This window comes from Giraffa tippelskirchi, chromosome 2, assembly GCF_054371585.1.
Source record: "Giraffa tippelskirchi isolate mGirTip1 chromosome 2, T2T-mGirTip1v1.2.pri, whole genome shotgun sequence".
NCBI lineage: Eukaryota > Metazoa > Chordata > Mammalia > Artiodactyla > Giraffidae > Giraffa > Giraffa tippelskirchi.
In genome coordinates this window covers 152,418,119-152,431,537 of record NC_137276.1, presented here as the reverse complement: position 1 = coordinate 152,431,537, position 13,419 = coordinate 152,418,119, and the positions used below count along the sequence as shown (strand labels likewise).

The 13,419-nt window shown below is 43.6% G+C and overlaps 1 pseudogene; it reads right to left on the bottom strand.

Moving 5' to 3' along the window:
• Positions 1 to 362: 362 nt before the first annotated feature.
• LOC145539604 (5-hydroxytryptamine receptor 3C-like) lies at positions 363 to 11,009 on the bottom strand (annotated as a pseudogene).
• Positions 11,010 to 13,419: the final 2,410 nt, after the last annotated feature.

Below are 13,419 nucleotides of genomic sequence, written 5' to 3'. Positions count from 1 at the left end.
TGAGGACTGAGGCATGTGAGACATCAGGATATTGTCTAGGGCTGTTCTAAGCCTGCTTGGTAGGGCTGTGTTGTTTTGGGAATTTAGAGGGCACGTGATAGTCACTGGGCTTCCCTGATGGCTCCAACAGTAAAGAACCTGCTTGCAATGCAGGAGATGCTGGAGACTTGAGTTCGATCCTGGGGTCAGGAAGATCCCCTGGAGAAGGAAATGGCAACCCACTACAGTATTCTTGCCTGGAGAATCCCATGGATGGAGGAGCCTTGTGGGCTATAGTCCATGGAGTCGCAAAGAGTTGGATACGATTGAATCGACTGAACATATGCATATGCATGGTAGTCACTGCAGGTAAGTGGTTAAGACTAGGAAAGAGCCTGTGTCTGGCTGGCCCTAAGACCATGAGAAATGTCATGCTGTAGTTTGTAGGGAGAAGTGGATATGGATGTCATGCCTTGGTGTTTCAGAGGATGATCACTATAGTGATGGAGGTGGCCATGAAGAGCAGGTAGAGACAGTAGAGCAGGATGTCCATCATGTGGCTTAACTGCACCCACAGGCCGACCAAGTGCTGCTTCTGAGTCTAATTTTCCTTCTAGGTCCTTGCTGACCGAGGGTACCCATTTAGCTCTCTCTCTGGGACCTGGCACCTTCCCCACAAACGCCATTGGCTCCTTCACACCTACGGAGAGACAGACTCAGCTGTGGGCCACCAAGATCAGCTGGGGGATTGTGGGGAAGGAGGCAGGAGCAGAAAAGCAGAGGTGATGAAAGAGGAAGCCTGAGCAGTGCTGACTTCCCTCACCAGGCGGGTGGTCGAGGCCTGTGTTTCCCTTCTGGGGCACAGTGGGGCAGCATGTCCTTGGGCTGGGGCAGCATGTCCTTGGGCTGGTGCAGTGTAGAAGCACAGAGTGGAGCCAGCGAGGCATGGGTGGGGGCTGGGTGGTGGCCAGGTGCAGCAGGTAGGAGATGAAGATGGTCTCCAGCAGGCTGAGCACCATCAGGGACAGACACAGGGCAGAGTAGACACCTGGAGGGAAGCTGGGCCTGCCTGAGGGCCAGAGGCATCAGCCAGGACTTCATTCCTCTCTTCTAATCCCACCCTGGGAAGCATAGCCTCTTTTGCCCAATATATTTCCCTTCCCTGAGCCAGTTCAGCCAGTCCCTCCAACCCTTCTCTTCTCAAGAGCTGGAGGGGCCATACTGATGAGGGGGGTGCCACTGGCAGGGAGTAGTCATTAATCATAAGCAGGAGGACGTTGTAACCCAGCAGAAGAGTTATCTTGAATGAGGCAAGTTTCTTATTTCCTGCTGTCAGGTAAAAGCTGAGGGCATCAGTGGTGACCAGAAAGCTACTGGGCACCAGGAGGTTTAAGATGAAGAGGCTGGGCCTGTACCTGTTGGCCATCTGGTGGGAAGGAGTGTGGCAAATGTGGCAAATAACCAATGCCAGAGGGCTCAACTCTGTATTTGATTATTCATTCTTTGCTGATGTCCATTTAGGCTGGTCATGGGTCGACCTCTCTGGGTAATAGATGCATTGAATTGCACCCTCTTCAGAAGTGCCACCAATTTCATTGTCTAATTTCCCTTTATGTCCCACTTGCTGGGAACACAACTATAGACTTCTGTGGGCAAATGGGGCCCTTTGGACTATCGGACAGGACCATCCATTTTTATAAAAGTCCAGCTGCTCCTCCTGTCTGCAGGGCAGATGCCTTGGGGATCCTTCTTGAGGGCAGTTAGGGTAGAGAGTGGAATGAGGAGCAGGTGCTCAACTCCTTAGAACTATTTTTACATCCTAAAGGGCCTTAGATTAAGAGGAAAATCAAGAGCAACTCAGAAGTCAAACAGGGGCCCCTGGACTTACATAGGAAATGATATGGTCATGTAGGTTGCTGTCCATCAACATCTTTGGGGTGGCCTTGCTGGTGTTCAGAAGCTCCCACTCCCCCGGGTCTGAGTGATATTTCAAGGTATATCTGCTATCACCCACAATTCCTTGTCCAGGAGCATGCTGTCTACTGCAAGTAGGCCAGGGTAGCTCAGTCAGAGTGTCCTCAAGTCTCCTGCCCACAAGATTCAATTCCACCCCCACTGAGCTTCTTCCACAGATTCTCCTCTCTGTCCTTTTAAAGTAGGCATCTAGGTTTTCTCAGAAGTGGGTCATAGGACTAGCAATTCATATACGTGTGGGCTGCAGCATTAGGAGGTTTTTTTTGTTTGTTAGAGTCAAAGTTATGGGAAGATTAGTTATGACTCAAACATGAGTCAAGAAATTTTGGAGGGACTTCTTTGGTGGTCCAATGGTTAAGAATCCACTTGCCAATGCAGGGGACACAGGTTCGATCCCTGGTGTCCCCTGCATTGGCTAAGGGGAACTAAGATCCCACATGCCTTGAGGCAACTAAGCTTGCTCCACAACTACTGAAGCCCATGTACCCTAGAGCCTATGCTCCGCAACAAGAGAGTAGCCCCTGCTCTGCAACTAGAGAGAAAGCCTGTGTGCAGCAATGAAGACCCAGTGCAGTGAAAAATAAATTAATAAAATAAATAAATAAAAAGAATTTTTGAAGTCTTTCCTATTTTTCTTCTCAATTCCCCAATTCTGTATGTTGTTTCAGTGGAATAAATCTTGAACAGCTCAGTATTTTTATAATTACATGCATGCCAGTTACAATGATTTATTTATCTGATTCTGCCATAGCTGGTAGCTTCAGTTACATTAATTACTGGTTAAAGTGTATTGGCTGTTAATGTTAACAGGGTTGAGCTAAAAATTATACACATGCAGCAGGTCAGGATCAGGTTAGACTCATTTGGTGGAAGGACTATCTAAGGTAAAGCAGTAGTTTTTGTTTATTTTTTAAACTTTATTGAGAAATTAAAGCAGTAGTTCTTAACCCTGTCTGCACATTAGCATCACCTGGGGAGATAGAAATCACAGTAGTAGAACCCCATTTGGAACAATTAATTTGGAATTTCTGGGGTAATGCATAGTTATTGGTATTTTTAAAAAGCTTCAGTGGGCAGCCAGAGTTGAGAAGCACTGATCTAAAACCTTCCTAAATAATACCTGCATCACTGATATATCTTCCTCTGAACCTTAAATGGCTACCACAATGTGTCTCACTCACCTATGTAGAGGAGGGAACTGAAGGTGAGCGTGCAGTTCTGTTGGTCAAAAGGAAAGTAGAAGATATCTGGGTTAAGGTGCTGGTCAGCTTCATTGGCCTGTGGTACTATAATTCGACCTTGGCTGGTGACATATGTAGTGAGACCTGGAGGTACCTGATCCACATCCATGCTGCTTGTGAGAGGCAGAGAGAGAGAGGTGCTGTGGGTGTCTTCATCAGCTTTTGTTTCCCTCCCTTCCCAGGTCTTCTCCTACTGTGCTCACTATTGGGGCTATTTCTCTAAGGTCACTCTCTGTTGTCTCTTCTGCTCATAGTGTTTTGTGAGAGTCAACTAATTGAGACTGTGCCCTGATCTGAATCTGCTGATGTCCCTGTGCCCTGTACTGACCCTTGGTTGCTCAATTCAGATGGGCTTCATGCTGGCTTTCCCTGACCCAGATATGCACGATTATTCCACGATGGTGATATCTGGAAGGCACAGGTTCTCAGCTGATACAGTGAGTCTGTTGTTGCTGATGCACTCTACTGGGTTCTAGCTAATGAAAGGCTTGTCCCACATCTATAGCCAAGGCAGCAGAAGCAGAGGTGAGTGATGGTGGAGCCACTTCAGCTGCTCACTTTCTTCTTCTCTTTCTTTTTGGCCATACTAAATGGCAGGCGAAACTTTCCCATACCAGGGATCAAACCCTTGTCCCCTGCAGTGGAAGCACAGAGTCTTAATCACTGGACCACCAGGGAAGTGGTCTTTAAACTCTGATCCTCTTACTCCCACTGGGGTCCCTAATGACCACACCCTATCTCCCCTACTTTATTAGCCAAGTATCATTGCCAGACATCCTGGAATGTGAAGTCAAGTGGGCGTTAGAAAGCATCACTACGAACAAAGCTAGTGGAGGTGATGGAATTCCAGTTGAGCTATTTCAAATCCTCAAAGGTGATGCTGTGAAAGTGCTGCACTCGATATGCCAGCAAATTTGGAAAACTCAGCAGTGGCCACAGGCCTGGAAAAGGTCAGTTTTCATTCCAATCCCAAAGAAAGGCAATGCCAAAGAATGCTCACACTACCGCACAATTGCACTCATCTCACATGCTAGTAAAGTAATGCTCAAAATTTTCCAAGCCAGGCTTCAGCAATGCGTGAACCGTGAACTTCCAGATGTTCAAGCTGGTTTTAGAAAAGGCAGAGGAACCAGAGATCAAATTGCCGATATCCGCTGGATCATCGAAAAAGCAAGAGAGTTCCAGAAAAACATCTATTTCTGCTTTATTGACTATGCCAAAGCCTTTGACTGTGTGGATCACAATAAACTGTGGAAAATTCTGAAAGAGATGGGAATACCAGACCATCTGACCTGCCTCTTGAGAAACCTGTATGCAGGTCAGGAAGCAACAGTTAGAACTTGACATGGAACAACAGACTGGTTCCAAATAGGAAAAGGAGTACGTCAAGGCTGTATATTATTACCCTGCTTATTTAACTTATATGCAGAGTACATCATGAGAAACGCTGGGCTGGAAGAAGCACAAGCTGGAATCAAGACTGCCAGGGGAAATATCAGTAACCTCAGATATGCGGATGACACCACGCTTATGGCAGAGAGTGAAGAAGAACTAAAGAGCCTCTTGATGAAGGTGAAGGAGGAGAGTGAAAAAGTTGGCTTAAAGCTCAGCATTCAGAAAACTAAGATCATGGCATCTGGTCCCATCACTCCATGGGAAATAGATGGGGAAACAGTGGAAACAGTGTCAGACTTTATTTTTTTGGGCTCCAGAATCACTGCTGATGGTGACTGCAGCCATGAAATTAAAAGATGCTTACTCCTTGGAAGGAAGGTTATGGCCAACCTAGATAGCATATTTAAAAGCAGAGATATTACTTTGCCAACAAAAGTCCGTCTAGTCCAGGCTATGGTTTTTCCAGTGGTCATGTATGGATGTGAGAGTTGGACGGTGAAGAAAGCTGAGTGCCGCAGAATTGATGCTTTTGAACTGTGGTGTTGGAGAAGACTCTTGAGAGTCCCTTGGACTGCAAGGAGATCCAATCAATCCATCCTAAAAGAGATCAATCCCGGGTGTTCATTGGAAGGACTGATGTTGAAGCTGAAACTCCAATACTTTGGCCACCTCATGTGAAGGGTTGACTCATTGGAAAAGACTCTAATGCTGGGTAGGATTGGGGGCGGGAGGAGAAGGGGACGACAGAGGATGAGATGGTTGGATGGCATCACCGACTAGATGAACATGGGTTTGGGTAGACTCCGGGAGTTGGTGATGGACAGAGAGGCCTGGCGTGCTGCAATTCATGGGGTCGCAGAGAGTCGGACACGACTGAGCAACTGAACTGAACTGAACTGATTGGCAAAGTACCCCTTAATGGCCTTTTCTCTAGGCAGACATTAAATACAGCCTAAAACCACTTGGACCCAGGGTTGTACCAGTGCATTGGTCTGCAACCACTTGGCCATTTTCTTGGATTACCAGTTCTACCTTCCTAAGCTGCCCAGGGAGATTTGTGTCCCCTGGACCAGTTCTGGATGGACTTATTTGGTCCAAGAAAAATTTGTACATTGGGTAGAGGTCTGGAAAACCTTTAAGTCACTCCTCAAATTTAAACTTATAATTGGTAGTGGGAAAGGGGGGAGAGTTGATCTGCTTTACTGTAGTAATTCACAGGAATGATGTCAGAAGCTGGAGCTGTGCATCCTGGTAAAGAAATTCCCATCCAGGCTTATTAGTGCAAAAAGATTTGGCCCATGCCTACTACATATTCTTATAAATATTTACTAATTTATTGGAACAGGCATTGCTTTAGATGCTGATCTGTCTTTTCCTTATTGTCTCCCCTTGTATCTAGGAACAATTCAGGTTTGTTTTTTTCTTTCTAAAGAAAGTTCTTTTCCAGTTTTTTAAGGAATCTCCACACTGTTCTCCATAGTGGCTGTACTAGTTTGCATTCCCACCAACAGTGTAAGAGGGTTCCCTTTTCTCCACACCCTCTCCAGCATTTATTGCTTGTAGACTTTTGGATAGCAGCCATTCTGACTGGTGTGAAATGATACCTCATTGTGGTTTTGATTTGCATTTCTCTAATAATGAGTGATGTTGAGCATCTTTTCATGTGTTTGTTAGCCATCTGTATGTCTTCTTTGGAGAAATGTCTGTTTAGTTCTTTGGCCCATTTTTTGATTGGGTCGTTTATTTTTCTGGAATTCAGCTGCAGAAGTTGCTTGTATATTTTTGAGATTAATTGTTTGTCTGTTGCTTCATTTGCTATTATTTTCTCCCATTCCAAAGGCTGTCTTTTCACCTTTCTTATAGTTTCCTTTGTTGTGCAAAAGCTTTTAATTTTAATTAGGTCCCATTTATTTATTTTTACTTTTATTTCCAATATTCTGGGAGGTGGGTCATGGAGGATCCTGCTGTGATTTATGTCGGAGAGTGTTTTGCCTATGTTTTCCTCTAGGAGTTTTATAGTTTCTGGTCTTACGTTTAGATCTTTAATCCATTTTGAGTTTATTTTTGTGTACGGTGTTAGGAAGTGTTCTAGTTTCATTCTTTTACAAGTGGTTGACCAGTTTTCCCAGCACCACTTATTAAAGAGATTGTCTTTTCTCCATTGTATATTCTTGCCTCCTTTGTCGAAGATAAGGTGTCCATATGTGCGTGGGTTTATCTCTGGGCTTTCTATTTTGTTCCAGCAATCCCACTGCTGGGCATATACACCGAGGAAACCAGAATTGAAAGAGACGCGTGTACCCCAATGTTCATCGCAGCACTGTTTACAATAGCCAGGACATGGAAGCAACCTAGATGTCCATCAGCAGATGAATGGATAAGGAAGCTGTGGTACATATACACAATGGAATATTACTCAGCCATTAAAAAAAATACATTTGAATCGGTTCTACTGAGATGGATGAAACTGGAGCCCATTATACAGAGTGAAGTAAGCCAGAAAGAAAAACACCAATACAGTATACGAATGCATATATATGGAATTTGAAAGATGGTAATGATAACCCTATATGCGAGACAGAATAAGAGACACAGATGCATAGAACAATTTTATGGACTCTGAGGGAGAAGGTGAGGGTGGGACGTTCTGGGAGAATAGCATTGAAACATGTATATTATCATATGTGAAACAGAACACCATTCCATGTTCGATGCATGAGACAAGGGCTCAGGGCTGGGGCAATGGGATGACCCAGAGGGATGGGATGGGGAGGGAGGTGGGTGGGGGGTCCAGGAAGGGGAACACATGTAAACCCATGGCTGATTCATGTCAATGTATGGCAAAAACTATTACAATATTGTAAAGTAATTAGCCCCCAACTAAAATAAATAAATTTATTAAAAAAAATAAAAATAAAAAAAAAATAAAGAAAGTTCTTAATTTTGTTTTTGTTTTTTTATTTTTATTTTTTCAGTTGGAGGATAATTGCTTTACAATATTGTGTTAGTTTCTGCCATACATCAACATGAATCTTCCACAGGTATACCTATGTCCCCTCCCTCTTGAACCTCCTTCCCACCTCCCACCACATCCCACCCCTCTAGGTTGTCACAGAGCATTGGGTTTGAGTCCCTGTATCATATAGCATATTCCCACTTGGTATCTGTTTTACACATGGTAATGTATATGTTTCAGTATTACTTTCTCAATTCATCCCTTCCTCTCCTTTCCCCACTGTGTCCACAATTCTGTTCTCTATGTCTGCGTCTCCTTTGCTGCTCTGCAAATAGTTTCATCAGTACCATCTTTCTAGATTCCATGTATATGTGTTAATATAATATATTTGTTTTTCTCCTTCTGACTTGCTTCACTCTGTATAATAAGCTCTTGGTTCATCTGCCTCATTAGAACTGACTCAAATGCATTCCTTTTTATGGCTGAATAATATTCCATTGTATATATGTGCAACAACTTCTTTATCCATTTATTTGTTGATGGACATCTATGTTGCTTCTATCTCCTAGCTATTGTAAATAGAGCTGCAATGAACATCAATTCAGGTTTTAATTGACATAGAGATCACTTCTTTCTGGAACCTTCCAGAAAGGTCAGGACTCAAGTATAAATCCTTCCTGAAAAAATGTCACTGCAGCCTTCTTCTCTGTGTCTCCCCATCCCATAGGAAAACCCTCTAATTGGTCCAGAATCCATTCAGAGTACTTGTTGCTCACCACTAGACCAATACAATGTTGGGCTTAGAGGGCAGAGGATTCTTATCCCCTGTTAGAAGCAACAGAAAGTGGGGACCAGGTCTCACCATTTCCAGAATGGCAGACAGATGAAAGAGATGTTGACGTGAGTGGGAATGCTGACCTTGGTAGCTGGACAGAAGACCTTTAAGTCAAACAATGCTTGGAAGGCAGAAGGATCTACCTCTTGCTGGTCAAATCCTGAGCAATTGATGGTGAAAATGTTGCCTCTTCCTGTAGTGAGCAGAGACCCTGTGAGAGAGAGCCTCTATTACTAGGATGGGAGCCTCTCTGCAGAGAGAGAAAAAAGAGGACTCACTGGGAGGAATGGGTGAGCTCTCCTTCTTCTTGGGCCAAGACTTCTTAAGGCCAAAATCCTTCCTGCCAGGGCTGGAGAGGATGAGCTGGTCTGGTAGGCAAATGGTGGAAATGGATGTGGTGAGCTGAGTCAGTACCTATTCTCATTCTCATTGTTCATCCTCATGCAAAATCTGCCCAAATCTGTATGCAAACTCATCCTTTCTGTAATGGCAGCCACTTCAAGAAGGCCTGTGGTGCACCCATCGTAGGTCTCTTGGATCTACCTACTAGCACTACCCAGCACTGCCCTTGGACTTGTAGTCAAGGTCACTTATAAATCTGCTCTAATGATTTCTCATCCTCATTTTCAGAGACTTCTGTTTACCTAAGACAGAGTTGATTTATCAAGAAGATAAGATAGATAAACAACTGCCCTTACTTACTAGGCAGATATGGGAAACACGAAGTAGGTATTCTGAATGTGTGGTTATTTTGGTGCTTTAGCTTATTTTGCCCTTCTCAGATTTAGTGATCTCAAATTTAGTGAACTTATTTCCAACACTGGGATCATTAGGCCATATCACTGAGCCAATCACATAGTAAGCCCTATGTGGATCTTTGCTCTTGGCCATGGCCAGGGAGCTATTTGGGTAGTTCAGTTCAGTTCAGTCGCTCAGTCGTGTCCGACTCTTTGCAACCCCATGAATTGCAGCACGCCAGGCCTCCCTGTCCATCACCAACTCCCGGAGTTTACCCAAACCCATGTCCATTGAGTCAGTGATGCCATCCAACCATCTCATCCTCTGTCATCTCCTTCTCCGCCTGCCCCCAATCCTTCCCAGAATTAGGGTCTTTTCCAATGAGTCAACTCTTCGCCAAAGTACCAGAGTTTCAGCTTCAACATCAGTCCTTCCAATGAACACCCAGGACTGAACTCCTTTAGGATGGACTGGTTGGATCTCCTTACATTCCAAGGGACTCTCAAGAGTCTTCTCCAACACCACAGTTCAAAAGCATCAATTCTTCGGCGCTCAGCTTTCTTCACCATCCAACTCTCACATCCATACATGACCACTGGAAAAACCATAGCCTTGACTAGACAGACCTTTGTTGGCAAAGTAATGTCTCTGCTTTTAAATATGCTATTTAGGCTGGTCATAACCTTCCTTCCAAGGAGTAAGTGTCTTTTAATTTCATGGCTGCAATCACCATCAGCAGTGATTTTGGAGCCCCCAAAAATAAAGTCTGACACTGTTTCCACTGTTTCCCCATCTATTTCCCATGGAGTGATGGGACCAGATGCCATGATCTTAGTTTTCTGAACGTTGAGTTTTAAGCCAACTTTTTCACTCTCCTCTTTCACTTTCATCAAGGGGCTCTTTAGTTCTTCTTCACTTTCTGCCATAAGGGTGGTGTCATCCGCATATCTGAGGTTATTGATATTTCTCCCGGCAATCTTGATTCCAGCTTGTGTTTCTTCCAGCCCAGCGTTTCTCATGATGTACTCTGTGTATAAGTTAAATAAGCAGGGTGACAGTATACAGCCTTGATGTATTCCTTTTCCTATTTGGAACCAGTCTGTTGGTCCATGTCCAGTTCTAACTGTTGCTTCCTGACCTGCATACAGGTTTCTCAAGAGGCAGGTCAGATGGTCTGGTATTCCCATCTCTTTCAGAATTTTCCACAGTTTATTGTGATCCACACAGTCAAAGGCTTTGGCATAGTCAATAAAGCAGAAATAGATGTTTTTCTATATTTTTATATATGTTTTTATATTTGGATAGTACCTGAGCAGAATCTTTGCTTCATTTCCTTTTTTTTTTTTTGGTCTTTTTTTCCTGCCTTCTCCTCTCTCTTTCCATAATATTTAAGATACACACCCAGACTGGGAACAAATAGCTCCCCGTGGAGGCAAAGTATCTGCTTTCTTCTACCTCAGATTGATTCCTACCCTCCCTTGGTATTTTACTTACTCTTTCAGGACTACTCTTTTCATAGACATCATATCAAAGGAGGTAGGGAGGATAGGATGAAGGTGTGGTGGAAAGAGCACTGGAGGACAAGAAAAAGCAGATTTGGAAAGGTGGTGAAATGAGATCCCTATGCAGGCAGGAAGTGAGGAGAGCTCTGTGTCCTGAGCAGTGGAATGTCTTCCTATATGTCACCAAAAGGAAATCAAGACACTGACATTATGGAAGAAATATTTAACTTGTTAATTCTAATGTCCTTCAGGTGCTAGAAGAAAGTTCCTAGATATCCTTCAGAACCGAACTTTGGTCTTCTCTTTTCTTGCCCCATCTTACCTTGAAGCAGAAGGCTGACAGTGAGACAGAGGAGGAATCCCTCCCCCCCCAGCGGGCCACCCTCCATCCTCTTCTTCTGGACTCTTCTCTGGGGACTTACCAGTAGCCCCCAAACCCTGGAGCTTAAAGGAGCTCAGACCACACCTTGGTTCCTGATTTTGAATACTGCTCATGACAGCTGACCACTCCCTGGTGAGAGGCTATGGCCAGAGAGGTCACAGCAGAATATCCCGCTTTGCCCCTGTCCACGAATGCCTTCTGGGCTCCAGACAGGGAGGAAGTTGGGCCAAGACTAAGGGAAAAGTATCCTGTTTGGCTGCTCTGTGCTGAGATCAATAACAAAATAACTCACTTTAATGAGAGAGTGTGGACTGGTGAAATAAGAATTATTACTTTTCTAAAGCCAGGGAATCTGCAGATTTGGTGACAATATTTAGTGATTTGGTTACATATTCATTAAGAATAATTGCAAATACCAAATTATAAATCTTTATTCATAGCTTCATTATCTATTGCTTATATTTTCCCAACATCCCCTAGCTAGATTTCCTCTTTCCAGTCTTTCTGCCTCCCTGATTCGTTCTCCCCCAGACTAATGTTTTCTATATAAGTTTTAGTCTATGTATTGATTCCATGATAATAGATGTCACAAAACTAAGTTAACAGATCTGTTTTTAACATTTTTGTGTCATCAGTAGTGATGTACATTATCATAAACTAGTAATCTCAGCTACCATCAATATTAATGGCCTGTGTCAATGTTATGTCTTATGTCACATCGCTATAAAAAAAACAATCTAACCAAATGAGTGAATTGGAACATTGTTATATTAAGTATCTTAAGTTGCATTTCCAGAAAGACTTGAAAATGTTTTGTTGCAGAAGGGATGAAGAGTCAGACCTAGAATACAAAAGAAACTTTGTTCAGAATGTAAGATCATGACAGCCCAAAATAGAAACTGCTAAGGAAGGCAGGAATGACTTGGGGGCCCAAAGTGGGAAAGTATAGAACAGAAGGCTGCAATGTCTTTTGTTTAAAGTTTGAAATGTCTGTAGTCTTTCAGTCCTACCAGCTCTGTAAGTCATTGCTTCCCTTCTTTGGAAGCTTGGCCAAGAGATTGGGCCATCATGTCATGTAGGACCAAAGTACTACTGTGTCTGTATTTACATGGACACACCTGTGGGGTGCTAGACTCCTGGACTGGCCAAGAGTGAAGGGCTGTCAAGGGACACTTGAGTTCCACAGGTAGGCTACACTCCCAGGCCCTGGATCTAGGAAAGGAGGTTTAACTTCAAGCCTTGCTGCAAGTGGCTGAAGATAGTTGAGATATACCTTGTTTTTAATAAAGTTGGCTGAAAAATGGGACCTAAGTTCTGATTGGACTCAGAAGTAGACATAGCTTTCAGGAGATGGAGGTGATAGAGGCAGGAGAAATCTTTATTTCTCTGAGGCACAGGCTTGCTTCCGACCTGGAGAATCAGAGTTTCAACTCTGGGATCTGGAAATCTCAGGGGCTATTATTGCTCCTGCTGCTGCTGTTGCTGCAGGTGATAAATAACATATTGAGTACTTTACTGTATGGCAGGCATTGTATTAATTTGATGCAAATATAACTGTGGTTTTGGACCATTAATTTTAAAGCATTATAACTAGGCTCAAACACGTATTTATTAATCAACTTAGGAACCATTACAATCAGCACATTTTTGCCAATGAGAAATGTTTGTTTACTCCTGTAGCATAAAAATCCATGTTTCTGGATTTGACAAACTCTTGGAAAGCATTTTCTGCCTCCTACTGGTTATGGAAGTGTTTTCCCTGCAAAAAGTTGTCAAGATGCTTGAAGATGTGATAGTTGGTTGGCAAGAGGTCAGGTGAACATGGTGGATGAGGCAAAACTTGGTAGCCCAATTCACTCAATTTTTGAAATGTTGGTTGTGCAACGTGCAGCTGGGCATTATTGTGGAGAATTGGGCCCTTTCTGTTGACCAATGCTGGCTGCAGGTGTTGCAGTTTTTGGTGCATCTCATCGATTTGTTGAGCATACTTCTCAGATGTAATGGTTTCGCCAGGATTCAGAAAGCTGTAGTGGATCAGACCGGCAGCAGACCACCCAACAGTCACCGTGACCCTTTTGTTGTTACAAGTTTGGCTTTGGGAATTGTTTTGGAGCTTCTTCTAAGTCCAGCCACTGAGCTCGTCATTGCCAGTTGTCATATAAAATCCACTTTTCATTGCATATCACAATCTGATCAAGAAATGGTTCATTGTTGTTACATACAATAAGAGAAGACAACACTTCAAAATGACGATTGTTTTGATTTTCAGTCAGCTCATGCGACATCCACTTATCGAGTTTTTTACCTTTCCAGTTTGCTTCAAATGCCGAATGACCACAGAATGGTCGATGTGGAGTTTTTCGGCAACTTCTTGTGCCTCAATTCTTTATGTTTAAGAGGATCAGCTTTGATGATCC